General features: G+C 52.5%; 1 long non-coding RNA gene across 1 annotated transcript; it reads left to right on the top strand.

Annotated features, from left to right (window-relative positions):
- Positions 1-9,893: 9,893 nt before the first annotated feature.
- Positions 9,894-16,667, top strand: LOC143647354 (uncharacterized). The gene is made up of 2 exons (XR_013158003.1): positions 9,894-10,128; positions 16,384-16,667. It is a non-coding gene; the product is annotated as an uncharacterized LOC143647354 (long non-coding RNA).
- The last annotated feature ends 3,793 nt before the right edge of the window (positions 16,668-20,460 follow it).

The raw sequence follows: 20,460 nt of genomic DNA, 5'->3' as shown, positions 1-20,460 counted from the left end.
GGAGATGATAGATGGCTAGATAGGTAGATGATAGATGCGCTCCCTGTGCCTAAAGCTGCTCCTGTGGGGTGCTGGGGAGAGCAAGGAGCTGGCACTGCCAAGGCGTCTGTGCCCTCCGGTGGTTACCATGTGGCCTCCTTGGGTGTAGCAGGAGACAGTGTGCGTGGGGTGTGGGGATAGGGTGCGGGGCGTGGGGACAGTGTGTGGGGAGTGGGGACAATGTGCGGGGCGTGGGGACAGTGTGCGGAGTGTATGGACAGTGTGCGGGGTGTGAGGACAGTGTGCGGGGTGTGGGGACAGTGTGTGGGTGTGGGGACAGTGTGCAGGGTGTGGAGACAGTGTGTGGGCGTGGGGACAGTGTTGGGGGTGTGGGGACAGTATGCAGGGCGTGGGGACAGTGTGCGGGGTGTGGGGACAGTGTGTGGGTGTGGGGACAGTGTGCAGGGTGTGGAGACAGTGTGTGGGCGTGGGGACAGTGTTGGGGGCGTGGGGACAGTGTGTGGGGCGTGGGGACAGTGTGCGGGGTGTGGGGACAGTGTGTGGGCGTGGGGACAGTGTGCGGGGTGTGGGGACAGTGTGTGGGCGTGGGGACAGTGTTGGGGGCGTGGGGACAGTGTGTGGGGCGTGGGGACAGTGTGCGGGGTGTGGGGACAGTGTGTGGGCGTGGGGACAGTGTGCGGGGCGTGGGGACAGTGTGTGGGTGTGGGGACAGTGTGTGGGGCGTGGGGACAGTGTTGGGGCATGGGGACAGTGTGCGGGGTGTGGGGACAGTGTGTGGGCGTGGGGACAGTGTGTGGGGCGTGGGGACAGTGTGTGGGTGTGGGGACAGTGTGTGGGGCGTGGGGACAGTGTTGGGGCATGGGGACAGTGTTGGGGCTCGGGACAGTGTGTGGGTGTGGGGACAGTGTATGGGGCGTGGGGACAGTGTGTGGGCGAGGGGACAGTGTGCCGGGCGTGGGGACAGTGTGCCGGGCGTGGGGACAGTGTGCGGGGCATGGGGACAGTATGCAGGGCCTGAAGCCATCACCTGCTGTGTCACGCATCCGATGAACACCTGGGAACCTGGGGGCAGCCCTGAGCAGCAGCATCGTGGCCTCGGCTTGGGTGGCTACTCTGGCCCCCGAATGCCTGGTGTGACCTGCGTGGCCCATTGGAAGTGCTGCTGGCCCTGTCCTCCGCTAGCCAGCGGCTAGTTCCCAGGAGCCAAGTGGCCCACACAGACAAGCCCAACCAGGAAGTGTCGCCAGCGCTGACGGCCACACCGCTGAGGCTGAGGCAGGACGGCTCCTGGAGTCTGGGGCAGCCGACCTGTCTGCGTCCCACTGGAGCTGGTCTCTGCCTCGCCGTCACGGCCCTCCCCCAGGTGTCCCTGCTGTCCTCCCCGTCTAGTAGGCACCCTGACCACTGACCAGAACCCTCCTCCCACCCCCACTTATATGATGTGGCTTTACTAACTGCCGCTGCTAAGGCCCTTTCCCAATAAGGCCACACTTGGTGGCCCCGGCTCAGGGCATGGGGGTCTCGTGGGCTGCCCTGCCGCTTCCCCAGGGGCTCCTCAGTGCGATCCCCGGGCCCAGCCCCAGTGAGTGCCCCACCCCAGTGCCGACCCAGCATCTTCAAAGAAAATTGCAGGTAGGGGAGGTGGGTGGGCTCTCAGGAAGCCAGGCTGGGCGGGGACAGACCAGCTTGGCATGGGGTGGGAGCTGCCCACGCACGGCCGCACATGTCCATTTGGAGTTTCCACCGTGTCGCCTTCGTGATGATAAAAACCTGTGAGGGGGTGGGGGCTTCCCCAGTGTCTCCTCACAGGGACCTACATCCTGGCCAACTCGGGGCAGCGCTGGATGGGGAGGGGGGGTCATGGGTCCACCTGCTGGGTGGACAGACGCGGCCAGTCTCACTGCTTCTTTTTTTATTTTTTATTTTTTTAAATACAAAAAAAAAACACTAAATAAATGCAAACATTCCTATTTCGATCATTCCGTTCTACAAATATAATCAGTAATTCACAATATCATCACATAGTTGCATATTCATCATCATGATAATTTCTTAGAACATTTACATCAATTCAGAAAAAGAAATAAAAAGACAACAGAAAAAGAAATAAAATGAAAACAGAAAAAAAATTATACATGCTATACCCCTTACCCCTCCCTTTCATTGATCACTAGTATTTCAAACTAAATTTATTTTAACATTTGTTACCCCTATTATTTATTTTTATTCCATATGTTTTACTCGTCTGTTGACAAGAAGATAAAAGGAGCATCAGACACAAGGTTATCACAATCACACAGTCACATTGTGAAAGCTATATCATTGTTCAATCATCATTAAGAAACATGGCTACTAGAATACAGCTCTACATTTTCAGGCAGTTCCCTCCAGCCTCTCCATTACATCTTTTTTTTTTTTTATTATTAACGGAAAGAAAGAAAAAAAAAAAGAAATTAACACAACATTTAGAAATCATACCGTTCTACATATGCACTCAGTAATTCTTAACATCATCACATAGATGTATGATCGTTTCTTAGTACATTTGCATCGGTTTAGAGGAACTAGCAACACAACAGAAAAAGATATAAAATGTTAATATAGAGAAAAGAAATAAAAGTAGTAATAATAGTAAAAAACAAACAAACAAAAAAAACCCTATAGCTCAGATGCAGCTTCATTCAGTGTTTTAACATGATTACTTTACAATTAGGTATTATTGTGCTGTCCATTTTTGAGTTTTTGTATCTAGTCCTGTTGCACAGTCTGTATCCCTTCAGCTTCAATTACCCATTGTCTTACCCTGTTTCTAACTCCTGCTGGACTCTGTTACCAATGACATATTTCAAGTTTATTCTCGAATGTCCGTTCACATCAGTGGGACCATACAGTATTTGTCCTTTAGTTTTTGGCTGGACTCACTCAGCATAATATTCTCTAGGTCCATCCATGTTATTACATGCTTCATAAGTTTATCTTGTCTTAAAGCTGCATAATATTTCATCGTATGTATATACCACAGTTTGTTTAGCCATTCTTCTGTTGATGGACATTTTGGCTGTTTCCATCTCTTTGCAATTGTAAATAACGCTGCTATAAACATTGGTGTGCAAATGTCCGTTTGTGTCTTTGCCCTTAAGTCCTTTGAGTAGATACCTAGCAATGGTATTGCTGGGTCGTATGGCAATTCTATATTCAGCTTTTTGAGGAACCGCCAAACTGCCTTCCACAGTGGTTGCACCATTTGACATTCCCACCAACAGTGGATAAGTGTGCCTCTTTCTCCGCATCCTCTCCAGCACTTGTCATTTTCTGTTTTGTTGATAATGGCCATTCTGGTGGGTGTGAGATGATATCTCATTGTGGTTTTGATTTGCATTTCTCTAATGGCCAGGGACATTGAGCATCTCTTCATGTGCCTCTTGGCCATCCGTATTTCCTCTTCTGGTAGGTGTCTGTTCAAGTCTTTTTCCCATTTTGTAATTGGGTTGGCTGTCTTTTTGTTGTTGAGTTGAACAATCTCTTTATAAATTCTGGATACTAGACCTTTATCTGATATGTCATTTCCAAATATTGATTCCCATTGTGTAGGCTGTCTTTCTACTTTCTTGATGAAGTTCTTCGATGCACAAAAGTGTTTAATTTTGAGGAGCTCCCATTTATTTATTTCTTTCTTCAGTGCTCTTGCTTTAGGTTTAAGGTCCATAAAACCGCCTCCAGTTGTAAGATTCATAAGATATCTCCCTACATTTTCCTTTAACTGTTTTATGGTCTTAGACCTAATGTTTAGATCTTTGATCCATTTTGAGTTAACTTTTGTATAAGGTGTGAGATACGGGTCTTCTTTCATTCTTTTACATATGGATATCCAGTTCTCTAGGCACTATTTATTGAAGAGACTGTTCTGTCCTAGGTGAGTTGGCTTGACTGCCTTATCAAAGATCAAATGTCCATAGATGAAAGGGTCTATATCTGAGCACTCTATTCGATTCCATTGGTTGATATATCTATCTTTATGCCAATACCATGCTGTTTTGACCACTGTGGCTTCATAATATGCCTTAAAGTCTGGCATCGCTAGACCTCCAGCTTTGTTTTTTTTCCTCAAGATGTTTTTAGCAATTCGGGGCAACCTGCCCTTCCAGATAAATTTGCTTATTGGTTTTTCTAATTCTGAAAAATAAGTTGTTGGGATTTTGATTGGTATTGCATTGAATCTGTAGATCAGTTTAGGTAGGATTGACATCTTAATTATATTTAGTCTTCCAATCCATGAACACGGTATGCCCTTCCATCGATTTAGGTCTTCTGTGATTTCTTTTAGCAGTTTTTTGTAGTTTTCTTTATATAGGTTTTTTGTCTCTTTGGTTAAATTTATTCCTAGGTATTTTATTCTTTTAGTTGCGATTGTAAATGGGATTCATTTCTTGATTTCCCCCTCAGCTTGTTCATTACTAGTGTATAGAAAAGCTACAGATTTTTGAATGTTGATCTTGTAGCCTGCTACTTTGCTGTACTCATTTATTAGCTCTAGTAATTTTGTTGTGTATTTTTCTGGGTTTTCTATGTATAGTATCATATCGTCTGCAAACAGTGATAGTTTTACTTCTTCCTTTCCAATTTTGATGCCTTGTATTTCTTTTTCTTGTCTAATTGCTCTGGCTAGAACTTCCAACACAATGTTGAATAATAGTGGTGATAGTGGACATCCTTGTCTTGTTCCTGATCTTAGGGGGAAAGTTTTCAATTTTTCCCCATTGAGGATGATATTAGCTGTGGGTTTTTCATATATTCCCTCTATCATTTTAAGGAAGTTCCCTTGTATTCCTATCTTTTGAAGTGTTTTCAACAGGAAAGGATGTTGAATCTTGTCAAATGCCTTCTCTGCATCAATTGAGATGATCATGTGATTTTTCTGCTTTGATTTGTGGATGTGGTGTATTACATTAATTGATTTTCTTATGTTGAACCATCCTTGCATAACTGGGATGAATCCTACTTGGTCATGATGTATAATTCTTTTAATGTGTTGTTGGATATGATTTGCTAGAATTTTATTGAGGATTTTTGCATCTGTATTCATTAGAGAGATTGGTCTGTAGTTTTCTTTTTTTGTAATATCTTTGCCTGGTTTTGGTATGAGGGTGATGTTGGCTTCATAGAATGAATTAGGTAGTTTTCCCTCCACTTCGATTATGTTGAAGAGTTTGAGGAGAGTTGGTACTAATTCTTTCTGGAATGTTTGATAGAATTCACATGTGAAGCCGTCTGGTCCTGGACTTTTCTTTTTAGGGAGCTTTTGAATGACTAATTCAATCTCTTTACTTGTGATTGGTTTGTTGAGGTCATCTATTTCTTCTTGAGTCAAAGTTGGTTGTTCATGTCTTTCCAGGAACCCGTCCATTTCATCTATATTGTTGTATTTATTAGCGTAAAGTTGTTCATAGTATCCTGTTATTACCTCCTTTATTTCTGTGAGGTCAGTAGTTATGTCTCCTCTTCCATTTCTGATCTTATTTATTTGCATCCTCTCTCTTCTTCTTTTTGTCAATCTTGCTAAGGGCCCATCAATCTTATTGATTTTTCTCATAGAACCAACTTCTGGTCTTATTGATTTTCTCTATTGTTTTCATGTTTTCAATTTCATTTATTTCTGCTCTAATCTTTGTTATTTCTTTCCTTTTGCTTGCTTTGGGATTAGTTTGCTGTTCTTTCTCCAGTTCTTCCAAGTGGACAGTTAATTCCTCCATTTTTGCCTATTCTTCTTTTCTGATAAAGGCATTTAGGGCAATAAATTTCCCTCTTAGCACTGCCTTTGCTGCGTCCCATAAGTTTTGATATGTTGTGTCTTCATTTTCATTCGCCTCTAGGTATTTACTAATTTCTCTTGCAATTTCTTCTTTGACCCACTTGTTGTTTAGGAGTGTGCTGTTGAGCCTCCATGTGTTTGTGAATTTTCTGGCACTCCGCCTATTATTGATTTCCAACTTCATTCCTTTATGATCCAAGAAAGTGTTGTGTATGATTTCAATCTTTTTAAATTTGTTAAGACTTGCTTTGTGACCCAGCATATGGTCTATCTTTGAGAATGATCTATGAGCACTTGAAAAAAAGGTGTATCCTGCTGTTGTGGGATGTAATGTCCTATAAATGTCTATTAAGTCTAGCTCATTTATAGTAATATTCAGATTCTCTATTTCTTTATTGATCCTCTGTCTAGATGTTCTGTCCATTGATGAGAGTGGTGAATTGACGTCTCCAACTATTATGGTATATGTGTCTATTTCCCTTTTCAGTGTTTGCAGTGTATTCCTCACGTATTTTGGGGCATTCTTGTTCGGTGCGTAAATATTTATGATTGTTATGTCTTCTTGTTTAATTGTTCCTTTTATTAGTATATAGTGTCCTTCTTTGTCTCTTTTAACTGTTTTACATTTGAAGTCTAATTTGTTGGATATTAGTATAGCCACTCCTGCTCTTTTCTGGTTGTTATTTGCATGAAATATCTTTTCCCAACCTTTCACTTTCAACCTATATTTATCTTTGGGTCTAAGATGTGTTTCCTGTAGACAGCATATAGAAGGATCCTGTTTTTAAATCCATTCTGCCAGTCTATGTCTTTTGATTGGGGAATTCAGTCCATTAACATTTAGAGTTATTACTGTTTGGATAATATTTTCCTCTACCATTTTGCCTTTTGTATTATATATATCATATCTGACTTTCCTTCTTTCTACACTCTTCTCCATGTCTCTCTCTTCTGTCTTTTTGTATCTGACTCTAGTGCTTCCTTTAGTATTTCTTGCAGAGCTGGTCTCTTGGTCACAAATTCTCTCAGTGACTTTTTGTCTGAGAATGTTTTAATTTCTCCCTCATTTTTGAAGGACAATTTTGCTGGATATAGGAGTCTTGGTTGGCAGTTTTTCTCTTTTAGTAACTTAAATATATCATCCCACTGTCTTCTAGCTTCCATGGTTTCTGCTGAGAAATCTACACATAGTCTTATTGGGTTTCCCTTGTATGTGATGGATTGCTTCTCTCTCGCTGCTTTCAAGATCCTCTCTTTCTCTTTGACCTCTGACATTCTAACTAATAAGTGTCTTGGGGAACGCCTATTTGGGTCTAATCTCTTTGGGGTGCACTGCACTTCTTGGATCTGTAATTTTAGGTCTTTCATAAGAGTTGGGAAATTTTCAGTGATAATTTCTTCCATTAGTTTTTCTCCTCCTTTTCCCTTCTCTTCTCCTTCTGGGACACCCACAACACGTATATTTGTGCGGTTCATATTGTCCTTGAGTTCCCTGATACCCTGTTCGAATATTTCCATTCTTTTCCGGGTAGTTTCTGTTTGTTTTTGGAATTCAGATGTTCCATCCTCCAAATCACTAATTCTATCTTCTGTCTCTTTGAATCTATCATTGTAGGTATCCATTGTTTTTTCTATCTTTTCTACTTTGTCCTTCACTTCCATAAGTTCTGTGATTTGTTTTTTCAGTTTTTCTATTTCTTCTTTTTGATCAGCCCATGTCTTCTTCATGTCCTCCCTCAATTTATCGATTTCGTTTTTGAAGAGGTTTTCCATTTCTGTTCATATATTCAGCATTAGTTGTTTCAGCTCCTGTATCTCATTTGAACTATTGGTTTGTTCCTTTGACTGGGCCATATTTTCAATTTTCTGAGCATGATCTGTTATCTTCTGCTGGCGTCTGGGCATTTAGTCAGATTTCCCTGAGTGTTGGACCCCACAGGTTGAAAGATTTTTCTGTGAAATCTCTGGGTTCTGTTTTTCTTATCCTTCCCAGTAGGTGGCGCTCGTGGCACACGTTTGTCTACGGGATCCACCAGTAAAAGTTGCTGTGGGTCCTTTAACTCTGGAAAACTCTCGCCGTAGGGGAGGTTCGGCAGCCGAAGCGTCTTGGAAGAGTGCCAGCCGGCCTGGGGGTCTGAACGCGGGGAGGGTCGCCGGCCGCCGCAGCATGTGAGAGCGCCCGACCGAATTTCCTAGTCGGCCCGGGGCACCAAGCGTGGCGAAAGGGCGCCAGCTGTCGCAGCCCGGGAGAGTGCACTGTTCCCAGCTGGACCGGGGAGTCACGTGTTTGGAAGGGACCCCCTGGCCACCGTTCTCCGTAGTCTGGGGATTTCCAACCCAACTCTCTCAGTTGGTCCGGGGGGCCTCGCGTGGTGGGGACGCCAGCCGCCGCGGCCCAAGGGGACCGGCTGCCCAATTCTGCCAGCTGGCCTGGGAAGGAGGAAGGGAGGGACTCCGGCTGCTTGCCGTCCCGCCCAGGAAAGCCCGCGTCCCTCGGTGATCTCACCGGAGCTGGTTCTCCCAGACAGTCAGCCGTTCCAGGATGGGGTACGCTGTCCCTTTGATCTCCGTCCTGGCTCCGGGAGCTGCTCTGTATTGTCTCCACTCCCCCAGTAGCTGTTCTGGAGGAGGAAAGGTGAGGGTGGCAAGGCTGTCGAGGCTGGTGGCGGAGGAGCCGGTGAAGGCGGAAGAGGGCACCATGGTAGTTGGAGAGCCGCCAGAGCAGGAGGGGGAAGAGGGGCTGGCGGATAAAGAGGGGAGAGGAGGGCGGGCGGGTCGGCTGCTGCGGGGCGTGGGCGCCGCGCAGCGGGCCGGTGGACAAAGAGGGGAGAGTCTCTCCATTACATCTTGAATAACAAGGTGATATCTACTTAATGCGTAAGAATAACCTCCAGAATAACCTCTCCACTCTGTTTGGAATTTCTCAGCCATTGACACTTTGTCTCATTTCACTCTTCCCCCTTTCCGTGGAGAAGGTTTTCTCAATCCCTTGATGCTGAGTCTCAGCTCATTCTAGGATTTCTGTCCCACATTGCCAAGAAGGTCCACACCCCTGGGAGTCATGTCCCACGTAGATAGGGCGAGGGTGGTGAGTTTGCTTGTTGTGTTGGCTGGAGAGAGAGGCCACATCTGAGTAACAAAAGAGGTTTTCTTGGGGGTGACTCTTAGGCCTAATTTTAAGTAGGTTTGAGCTATCCTTTGTGGGGTTAAGTTTCATATGAACAAACCCCAAGACTGGGGGCTCAGCCTATAGCTTTGGTTGTCCACAGTGTTTGTGAGAATATCAAGAATTCAACTTGGGGAGGTTGAATTTTCCCCCGTTCTCACCATTCCCCGAAGGGGACTTTGCAAATACTTTTTCACTCACTGATCAAATCACTCTGGGATTCATTGGGGCATCACTCTGGACAAACCAACAAAATCTCATGTCCTACCCAAGGTTCCACCTGAGGAGTTTGCCGGCAACCTCCTGCACTGGTGGATGTCCAGTGACAACTGCCGGGGGCACCTGGCAACAGTGAAGAAAATAACAGAAGCAGTGACCCCGGCACACAGAAAGCCACTTCCTTGCCAGGAATGCTGCTCCGGGCACAGCTGCAGAGAGCAAGATGAATGGGTGTGAGGAAGGAGAGACTGAGGCAGATGGAATGCCTGCCACTTGGGCTGGCATGTCCCTGCAGAGTCATCTGCCTTATGGAAAGAAAGGGGCAGCGCTCGGGTGCTGACATGGGACTGCTAAGATGTGGGAGCAGAAAACAAGCCGCGGGCTTGCTTCCGACAGAGGTGGGACATGCCCTCCCCGGCCCCTGTCGCATGACCACAGCTAAACGGTCTGGACAAAAGGACACAGCGGTGGCCCAGAGTGTCAGAGGGAGAAGACGCAGGTGATGGAGGAGGGAAAACAGAACTTGAAGAGCTGCTGACATTGTGGGCACAAGATTCCAGGGGCATTTCTCCTTCAGTCCCTAGCTTTGATCTGTGTTTGCTGTCAGCAGTGCCGCCCTCGGGACCAATCCCAGCCTGGCAGCTGCTGCCTAGGACCACCTGTGACATAGGAGGTGATCACAGAAAGGTCAGTGGGGAGTGGAAAGGCAGGACGGGGTGGGGAGGGGCCCATGCCAATGTGCTCTAAGGCAGGCCAGTACTGCGGGACCTGGAGCCTACCCCACTGGGAACCCTGGGCGGTAGCATGGAACAGTGTGAAACAGTCAGCATGGAACAGCCAGCATGGAACAGCCAGTGTGGAACAGCATGGGACAGCGTGGAATAGCCAGTGAGGAGCAGCCAGCATGGAACAGCCAGCATGAAGACCAGCCCCTGTGAGTTGGCTGCGTTCACCACCAGAATGACCAGGGGTACCCCTCTCTTGGGCATACCTATTGAGTAGGGGTGAAAAGGGAAAGCTTCTGCAGAGGTTGTGGTGAGCATTTAGTCACTCATGGTGCCAGGTGGATTCTGGGGGCAGCCTCGGTGTAGGGGCAGCCTTGGAGAGCGGGCTCTGCCGGACAGGGCAGCAGGGCAGCAGGGCAGCGGAGACCTTGGAGATCTCTCAAGTGAGGCTGTGCCGACTGGCGGGAGCTGGGAGATGGTCCTTCAGAGGCGCCCTGGTGGAGGGCATTGGAGGTAGCTGCCCCAGGAGCGCAGCAGGGCAGGGCTGAGGGTGAGCGTGGCCCTGAGGGAGGGTCTTCTGCTCCTGGAGGGGCCTTTGGCCCGCGCACACCTATTCCTTGGCCGAGGAGTATTTCTGGAGCACCTCACCTGTGACCTAACAAGGTGATGTGGAGCCTGACGTTCACAGCCTGGGACAAGCCCGCCCGCCTCTGCCCACACCAGGGCTCCCTCCCTCACCGCAGGTGTGGGCCACGCCTCCTATAGGTGCTGGGAGGGAAGGGCTCCGCCCAGGCTTCCACTCCCTGCACTGCTACAGCCCTTGGGAGGGACAGCTGGCAGGACTCCAGTCCCCTAGAGGGCCAGCAGGGAGGCGGCTCAGAGGCACGGGCTGGAGCTCTGGGCCCTGTCTTCTGCCCCCCCTCCAGGCCCCCGCTCCCCACTCTCCCTCTCAGGGCCCAGGACAAAGACACGTGGGAGCCTTCTCGGATGCTGGAACATACCCGGGAGACCCCCAGGCCCTCAGGGCCTGAAGCTAGGTCCTTCAGCACAGCCCCTGCGGGCTCATTTCAAGGCTGAGAACTGCCAAGAGCCTCCGAGCTGGTTTGGGGCTGTGTGTGCCCCAGAAAAGGCCACGACCCTTCAGTCCATCCTGTGGGGCAGGCCTGTTTTGGGTGGGACATTCAGTTAGTTTCCATCAGTGGAGAAGTGACTGCCTCCTCAGGGGGGCTCTCCTGGAGTCCTCTGTTCAATGACGAGGCCAGAGAAGTGGCCAGAGGCTGGAAGCGAGGGACCCAGGGAGGGGAGGCCAGCAGACACCCGGATGCCGCAGCTGTTTTCAGAGCAGGTACCTTCTCTTGAGCCCTCCACTGGGACATTTTCATGGCCTTAGGACTGCAAACGTGTAATCTAATAAATCCCCACTGTAAAAGCCAGCTCATTTCTGGCATATTGCATTCTGGCAGCCTTAGCAAACTGAAACAGGGCCCAGGCCGCACTGCCGGGGTGGGGGCCAGCTGGGGCCAGCTCCGGAGAGCACCTGCCCGGTGCCCCGCCCTGAGTACATGGAGGGCCTGGCACCTCCCTTCCTCCTCTCGTCCGGGGTGCTGAGGGCGGGGGTGGGCGCAGGGGCCAGCGCTGGGCCTTGGAAGATGGTGAGCGGGTGCCACTGTGGCCTGTTTCAGGGCTCCGGGGCTCGGACGCCTGCCACCAGCATGTCCCTCCCATGAAGTCAATTCATTTGATGCTGGCAGGAGGTGCGCATTGCAGACGAGGGCTTCAAGGGGGGCTTCAGGCAAGGGCTGCATTCCCCACAAGCCGACAGAGGGCCAGAGCCCCCGCCAAGGAGACAGAGCCTCAGGGGTCTCTGCCCTGCCTGCGAGGGAGGGGCTGGCCCGGCGGGGGCACCGCCGCAGCGAGTTTCATTCTAGTCCATGCTGCTGGGGGGCCCTGGGGCTTTACCTTCTTCCGCTGGCTTAATTCCTGCCAGAGCATCCTTCATGCTGAGGTAGAGGGGGGTGAGGGCTGGACGGCAGGGCGAGGGCCTGAGGTGTGGCTCCCAGACCCCAGGGGGCCGCAGCGTTGCGGAGCATGTGTGAGCACATGCAAACGTGTGTGTACCTCTCTGTGTGCGTGCATGCGTGTGCCCCTGTGCGTGCCGGGGAGGGACCTCGCCACGCAACATGGGACTCCCACCAGTGCTCCACTCCCGCGGCCCACTCCCTGCCTCGCCTTCCTCCTGCTCTTTCAGGGCCGCCTTGTTCCTTTCATAACTTCAGCTGGGACATGGTTTCCATGGTACTCAGATCAAAACTGGAACTAAATCATAATTGCAGAGGGTGGCAGGGAGATGGGGGAGGAGGGAGGAAGGAGGATTTTCTTGTAAAAGAAACTCAGGCTCGGTGCGGCTATTTTATTTATTTAGTTAGTTTCCTTCAAATGTATTTAAAAATGTATAGGCTTCTCTTCCAACCCCTCCCCCTGCTGCCTAGCAACAGCTGATGGAGCCAGAGATGCCTTCCTGGGCGGCTGGCTTCCTTTCCAGCCCATTTCCTGGAACAAGGACCCGAGCTCAGAAGACCCACCAGGAGGGGTGGAGGGGCTTGTCCAGGGTTTCATGGGAGGGGTGACCACAGGGCTGGCATTGAGGGGTGGGCAGGGTCTGGGGCTGCCCACCCATTGCTTACTAAATTTCTCTCTGTGCCTGATCTGAAATTCCACCATTAGAGTTTCATATCTTTGGATCTTCTTGTAAAATATAAACATGCCTCTTGGAGGGGTACACCCCCAAGCCCCTAACTCCTCCGAGTGAATGGGGCCTGGGCAGCCTCCCTGTCGACTGAGTGCAAAACTGGAGCAGGCCCAGGAACAAGGCAGGAGTGGGTTGCCAAGACAGCTGCTTCCAGGTTCTCGTTGCCTGGCTCTGGCAGGTCACAGGCACTCAGTGAAGGCAGGTAGATGAGGGGTGGTGCTGGACACAGGTGGAGGAGGTTGTTGGGGCGGGGGTGTGGCTGGCGGCTGGAGGCTGGGGAAGAAACAAAGTCAATGCCCGGGCACAGAGCCAGCAGGCACCATGACAGCAGCTCTTTTTGGGGAAGTTGCAGGAGGGGCTATGGCTTAGCTTTTTCAGCATGTCCTGCCTCTGTGGCCACTACCTCCCTTCTGCCTCTTCCTGAAAGGTTTCCTGTTTGCAGTGCCTGTTCCAGGCCTCCATACCCGACAGAGCCCGGCCCCTCCCATGCTCCAGAGGCTGTGTCTCAGTCACCCAGCGCCCTTGCCCATCCACTCACCCCTCAAGCCCTGTCTGCACCCTGGCTGGGCACGCTATACCATGGTGACATGGCAGCGAGGTCCCTGACGCAGCCGCCCCACCCTATGGTCACCACCTGTGGGCGCTGGAGGACAAGCCAGGATCCCCAGGGGGTATCACGGAGGGGTGGGCTTTGCTGGGACCCCCGACCGCTGGGCAGTCCCCGAGACACCGAGGCTCAGGTGCTCACGTGACCTAGGAGGTGTCTGGATCCCGTAGCGGGTAGAGGCCAAGCAGCGTCCCCCAGGGGCCATGTGGTCTCAGAGGCCAGCAGATGGGCTGCCTTTTAGCTGTGGGTCTACAGCATCTGAGCTTACAGTCGAGACTGAGAAACGTCAAGAGAGGGCATCATCCGGGGATGCCCCCCGGGAAGACCCTGTGCGGCCATCCTAGCTCCCCCCATGTGGCCGGGTTTGCCCCCCTCTCCAGGCCTCAGCGTCTGCTTCCGCGGACTGCTCTCTCTGTGTGAGGGGAACCGTCATAAAGGCCTCCAGGCGGGGCTAGCCCTGGGGAGTACTCCTCACCGGTTGCCTCATCAGAAGGCCCTGCTCGCGAGGGGACACTCCTCCAGGGGAGAGACAGCGTTAAGGACCAGCTTTTCCAGGGAGCACACAGCCCCAAGCCAGCACACCCCGGGCCTGGGTGAGCTGGGCTGTGAGTGACTGGGGCTGGGTGGTCTGGGGTCTGGCTGTGTCTCAAGGCCTGGAGCAGTGGGCTTTGGCCATCTGAGATCGGGGGGAGTTTTCTCCTATTCTCCCAGGGGCCATGATAGCCGCCCGTGAGCCCCCAGGCATCTGCCCCCCTTCCGGCTGGGCCCCTCGGTGCTCCCTCCTCGCACACGTGGGCCAAACCTGGCTTCTCCCCTGCCTGTCCCCAGTCTGCACGGTCCCCATCTCCAGACTACCTCGACTTGGCTTTTTTTTTTTTTTTTGGCTGTGTATTCTGATATAATTTCAAACAGAACAGCAGAGTGGCAAGGACAGCACGAAAGTGTCCCCGGGCCTTCAGCGCGGCCCCCGTGACTTAGTTTCGCCATTTGCTTTATCTTCTCTCTCTAGCTGTGAGTGTGGGACATTCCTCCCTCCTGACCCCTTTCAGAGTATATTTGGGGCCATCAGATCCTTTCACACCCTAAATATTCACTGTGGGTTTCCTAAGAACAAACACCTGTCTCACATAACCGCTGTGCAGGTACAAAATCCCAGCCATTCAATATCATAAAACTATGCTCTAATTCACCGCCCACCAAAAATTTTGCCACTTGTCCCGATCATGTCCTTTATGGCAGGTTTTGCTCCTGGGCAGGCTCCATGCGGCATCGCACAGCAGTCGCCTGTGTCCTGTGCCTCCTTTGACTGACCTTCGGCAGGTACCGGCCATCACTGCAGATGCCCCTCCAGTCGGACTACTCTGGGGCTCGTGATTGGATTCACCCCGTGCATTTGGGCAGGAATCACACAGAAACAGCTTGTCCTCCCCAGTGCAGCGTCTTGGGGGGACTAGCGTCTTTGTGGCCCTTGTAGGGGAATTCACTTCAACCCCTGGGTCAAAGGTGCCTGCGGTGCTCCCCTGTGGAGCCGGGACCCAGGACTGCCGCCTGTGCCCACCCACCTGCTGCTGGCCGAAGGACACAGAACTGGAGACCAGGCGCCTTCTCCGGTCACTGCAGAGGAGGGGACAACTGTGAGACCCTGGCCACCCCACAGTGGTCTTCCGAGCCTGCTAAACCCCTCTCATTTGCTAACCAGGGCCCTGAGTCACCCCGCCCAGTGCTGGTGTTTCCTCTACAAATAAAACCAGTTTTGGTCGCTGTGGGCCCTCAAGGAGTAACAGAGATGTGGGCACAGTATGAGGCCCTAACTCTTGCCCACCCCATGCCCAGGTCACTGTGATAGTTCTGTGTTCTTCAACCCAGCATGAGGCCTTTGTGGTCATGCCCACCCCAGACCCACTACCCCAGACCTGCGACCCCAGACCCCTCCTCCTAGACGCCCCCCAGACTCCTGTTTTGTTTCACGGCCACGCCTCCGCCTGTGCTGGTGGGAGGGGCCGCGGCTTTGCTGACCCCGCACATGCTGGCTGGACTACAGCACGTCGTGTCCTTGAACCGGGCGTCACTTCGGGCGGGGAGCCTGGCTTGGCGTGGGCCACGGCCTCTCTTTGTAATGGGGAAGCATCTCCGAGGCTGGGAACTTTCACCCAGAAGTTTCGCATCCCCTGGTGATTCCCTGAATCCTTCTATACTGTCAAGTCAGCACTGTGCTGTGAGGAAGCACTGTCCTCTCTCCCGTTAATTTACTCATTCGTTGTTCACGTCAGTCTAATGTTAGCATGGACTCGTGGACTCTTATTTTGTTAGTGAGTCATAATTCACTACTCTCATATATTCTGAGGCGCAAATTATCCAGGTTTGGCCAGCAGAAGCCCTTTCACGCTGGCTCCTGTGTCCTTTCAACAAGGCCACGTCCTGTTCTGAGACTTTCCTTAGCCTCTGAGTTATCAGGAGGCTCCAGGCTGGTGCTACCCAGCCCAGCCCGGAGCAGGGACTCCTGCTTCCTTTTGGAGGACAGCAGATTCTAGAACCCAGGTCTGAGTGGCCTGTGTGGTTGCCGGGCTGGAATTGTCCTTGCCAGGTCCTCTCCGCCAGCAGAATGAGGGAATTTATGTATATGTCCTTATTTTCCACACCAAACAGCCCCGGCACCTCCAAATCCCAGCCAACCCCACAGGCATCGTCTAATCCCCCCTTCCTTGCTTGCAGCCTCTTCCCCACTCCCAGCCTAGGGACGTGGCCCCCTCTCACCCTATTTCACCTGCTCCGGTTGGGAAACCCTGGCATGGGTTCAGGATTAGTCACCTGGCCACTAAAAGACGCAAACCTGCTAATTAGAGTTCAACGTTTATTTACAGCTCCTCATTTAGGTAAAATGTGCGTGTAGTGAAATGCAATTCCACACTGCTGGAGGCAATGCAAATGCAGCAGAAGAAGGTGAGGTCTCTGTGCTGCGATGAGCGGAGGCATCCCCACCTCCCACCTGGCTTGGCCTTGGCTTTAGGCACAGATGGTTGTGAGTTCTCACTCGCGGGCCTTTGGAAATGTATGTAAATGTGAAATGCACAGAGGAGGTTAAATACATCTGCAAATTTCACCCTCTAGGATGCCTCCTCTATGGAGTGTGGTTGAGGAAGACATGGCCCCTTTCTCCCAGGGTCCTGGGAAGAGGAAAGCAACTCCAGGGGTTTCTCGCTGCCCATCCAACCCATGTCTGGTCATGAAGATGCGAGGAAGGTCCCAAGAGCGTGCTGGTGACGGCGGCGTCCACTTGACCATGGGACAGTGAGGTCTCCCTGTCTGCCACCTGTGATGGCAGGGGAGACCTCAGGGGACCTGTGATGCAGCACATTCTGGACTCAGCAGTAAAACTGCTTTTCTTTCCCTTCTCCCTTTGTGGAGAGGTTTTCTGGGTTGCGAGAGCTTGTTTTTAATCACGTTTCCCCATTCATTTGACAAATGCACATGCATGTGCCCATGTCCCTGTGAGGTGTACCGCTTTCCCACAACCTAGCTAGCTTACATGTGCCTTGTGGTTTCATCCCCGGGGCCCTCCCAGCTTCCCCAAGGAGTGGGAGCCTCAATCTCAGACACGTGTCACTTAAGCAGGCTGACCCTGGGGCCCCCCCATAGGCGGCATCAGGCAGAGAGGGGGGACTTGGGGTGTGCTGTCCCAGGGCCTGAAGCCACACCCCAACCCTGTGCTGCGAGCCGGCCCTCCCGAGGGGCACCTGGCAGGTGAGGGGAGGGGTGGGGGGCAGTTCTCCCATGTCAGTGAGTCTCAGAGTCCCCTGTGGAGGAGCGAAAGGTGCACATCTCTGGGGACCCGAGGCTGCCCAGCCCGGCTGGTTCCGCTCACAGGCTGCCCTCAGGCCGGAGGGGAGCTTGCCTTCCTATGCCCCAGACAGCAGCGTTTGTCCTGGGGTGGGGGCTGGGGTGGGGGCCACGGGGTCCCCCGCTGTCGGTGGGATGACGGCAGAGGCAGGAAGGGAAGTGGGGACTGGCAGGTCAGAGGGCACCCCCTGTGGTGGGGGCCTGCCCCTGGGCACGTGAGCCCTGGCTTGGCAGCTCCAGAGAGGAGCCTTCGGTTCTGTAGAGCTCGGTGTGCGATTAATCCCCGGACACGGCGCCGCCCTCTCCCTGTCCCCGGGCACCCGGCTCTGAGTCCCGCAGCCGAATCCACACGATGGCTGGAAAGAGACAGGCCTGGAAAGAGCCAGGACACATGAAATTGTTCAGTGGAGGATGTGGTGGCCGCACAGTCGTGAGTGTAATTAACACACCACTGAACTGTGCGCTCAGGAGTGGTCAAAGTGGAGAATTTTGGGATGTGTGTATGTTACCAGAATGAAAATAAAAAAGCATCTGTGGAACTGTACAGCACAAAGAGTGACCTCTAAAAGTATAAACAATGGGCTGGAGCTAATGATATAATGATACATGTTTCACCAATTATAACAAAGTTTCTAAACTAATATAAAATGTGAATAAAGAAAACTGTGTGGGAGGGGTACATGGGAACGCTGTATTTTCTGCATAATTTTTTTGCAAACCTAGAACTGCACCAATAAAAAAGAAAGGGGGGCGGGCCGCGGTGGCTCAGCGGGCAAAGTGCTTGCCTGCTATGCCGGAGGACCTCGGTTCGATTCCCGGCCCCAGCCCATGTAACAAAAAACGGAAAAACAAAATACAATAAAACAAGAAAATGTTTAAAGATGTTTCCCTTTCTTCCTTCCTTCCTTCCTTCTATCTGTCTATGTTTCCCTTTCTTAAAAAAAAAAAAAAAAAAAAAAAAAAAAAAAAAAAAATAAAGGGCAGGAAAAGACCTGGGGCGGGGGGTGATGCCTGGCAGCCGGGTCTCTGCTGCAGACAGAAATGCCGAGAAAATGAGGTGGCCGCATGGCTGCTGGGCACCCAAATGACGACGTGTGAGTTGCTGAAAGCTCCTCTGTGGGCGCGGGGGTGTCCCAGGTTAGGGGTCAAGGCCTGCTCCTGTGGGAGGGGGCTGCGGGGGCTCCAACCCCAGTCATGCCGGCTGCCCGCCACCGCCGAGGCCCTGCGCCTTCTCTGGATGAGGGACCAGCCCAGCTGCCGTCCGCACACCGTCCGCAGGGCAATGCCCAGTGGCCTTGCCAGCCATGTAGCAGCACCTGTCCTTCCTGGCCCTGGACACAGACTTCATTTTAAGGAGAATTAGGTTGCCTAAAATCCAGGGATCATTTTTTTAAAACTTTAAAGGTGATGAACTGCTTGGAAAGAGCACTTCATGGGGAGCGTTTCTTGCCCCAGGACAAATCAGGAGGCTGAGCCCGGGCAGCCGGGAGCAAGGGCAGGCCAGGGCCTAGGCGGAGGATGGGGCCTGGGGCTCCACGCGGCTACCGGAAGGCTGACATTGCTGGTCTGGCCTTCCAGGGGCACTCCGCCCACTGGCCCCTGACTTACACCCCCACTGCGCGGCAGCTGCGAGCCGGCACCGTGCTGAGAGTCCTGGACAGGCCCCCTCCCCAGGCCCTGAGGTTTCCCAGAGAGCAAGTAGGGTTGGGATTCGAACCCAGGACGGCCCACTCAGTGGCCAGACTCCTGTGGGCACCAACCAGCCTCGGGTGCCCAGTGCGACATCCCTCTCCCAGGGAGCTTTGCACAGGCCACAGCTCAGGCCTGCAGGGTATCTCCTGGGCCCCATTATGCTGAAGGCACAATCCTCCTGCCCCACATGCCCCATCCCCCTTCCCAGAGGCCCCTGGCTTTCACCCCGCAAGGTGAGCCTATCAGCTAGGAGAGCCACCCGGGAGGCCTGCAGTCTCTTTGGGGTCAGGGCCTGGGAGTCCTCTCCCCACATCCTGCCCCCGAGCCAGGCGCGTCAACACTAGGCAGACTTTACCCCGGAGCGGCGGTGCCTACTGTGCCCTTTGGGGGCAGGCATGGGGATCTTTGTTACCAGGGAAAGCTATAGACACTCACACTTTAGCATGAATAAGGACAGACTGGACTTGATGGGGAGCTGGGAGAGGGCAGGTGGGAAAGTAAGGGTCTACAGCTCAGAGCTGAGCCCTCTGGGGAGGGCGGTGATTGTGGACTGCTGGAATGGGCTCTGCCCATGGGGAGGAGGGTGGAGAGGAGGTTGGTGCCTGCAGGGTACTGTAGAGTCAGGAGTCTTTTGTATATGATTGGGTGGGGTGGTTTGTCTCCCCCATCACCACCCAGACCCCTCCCTGGCCATGCTGCCATCCCACTGCACAGAAGGAAGGTGCTCTAGGCCCCCAAATGCAAGAACATGTTGAATACATGGGCAGAGTGGGCTGCAGAGAACTGGGTGCTCCTTACTGTCAGGACCCTGGGGACCGGAATTCGGATTTGGCAGAGCGTGACAGCAAGTGGGACCCAGGTAAAGTTCCACCCCCTCTGTTGGCCTCCAAGGCCCCCATGAGCCCCTAGCCTGACTCTCAGACCCCTCTACTGTTTCCCTAGCACCCACCCTTTCCCTGTTGGCCACTTTGAACCCCTCAGGTCCCCGGGGAGACCCTGCCTTCAGTCCTGCACCCTCCTTGCTCTGGTTGTGCCTCCTGCCCCATCTTCCACCTCCAGGCAGCCTTCCCAGATGGTTCCAGCCCAGGCAGATGCTCCCTTTGCTGAGCTCTCTGGGGCTGAGCCCAGGCCCCCTAATCCTGAGTGGCTGTGGACTTGTGGGTGGGGCCCCACCTGGGGCATCACCACAGCTCTGCCTCCCTGGGGGCCCTGCACCCAAAGGGTCCCCCCCCCAAAGTCTCTTCCTCCTCTGTTGCTGCTCACAGCCCGAAGAAGGGGGCAAGACTTAGGCAGGGGGTCCTGGACGGTCACGGGGCTTGCACAGGAGGCCCCGGGGAAAGCTGCTCCAGTACTGGGGTTAGAGTGGGGGTCGGAGACAGCGGTGGGGCCCCCTCAGCCTCTGGGAGCCAAGCCTCACAGCTCACGTGTCCTTGTAAAAGGGTCCTCAAGTATGGCTGGCAGCAAAGGTCTGAGGAGTGAATGGGGGAGAGAATAGATGTAGGCAGCTTGCCCCTTGACATAGAGTCCAGGCCGCAGGGTCCACACGTGTTCTTTATCCACGGATACAGGCGGAGGCATGTCCTGCGTACCCCAGGTACAGTGCCTGCACCTCCGGGGGCATCCCTCTTGTTCCTTCCTGCAGGGACCTCCAGAAGT

The sequence above is a fragment of the Tamandua tetradactyla genome, chromosome 1 (assembly GCF_023851605.1).
Source record: "Tamandua tetradactyla isolate mTamTet1 chromosome 1, mTamTet1.pri, whole genome shotgun sequence".
NCBI classification, from domain to species: Eukaryota; Metazoa; Chordata; class Mammalia; order Pilosa; family Myrmecophagidae; genus Tamandua; species Tamandua tetradactyla.
Note: the sequence above shows the minus strand (reverse complement) of the source record. Positions and strands in the feature narration are given on the sequence as shown.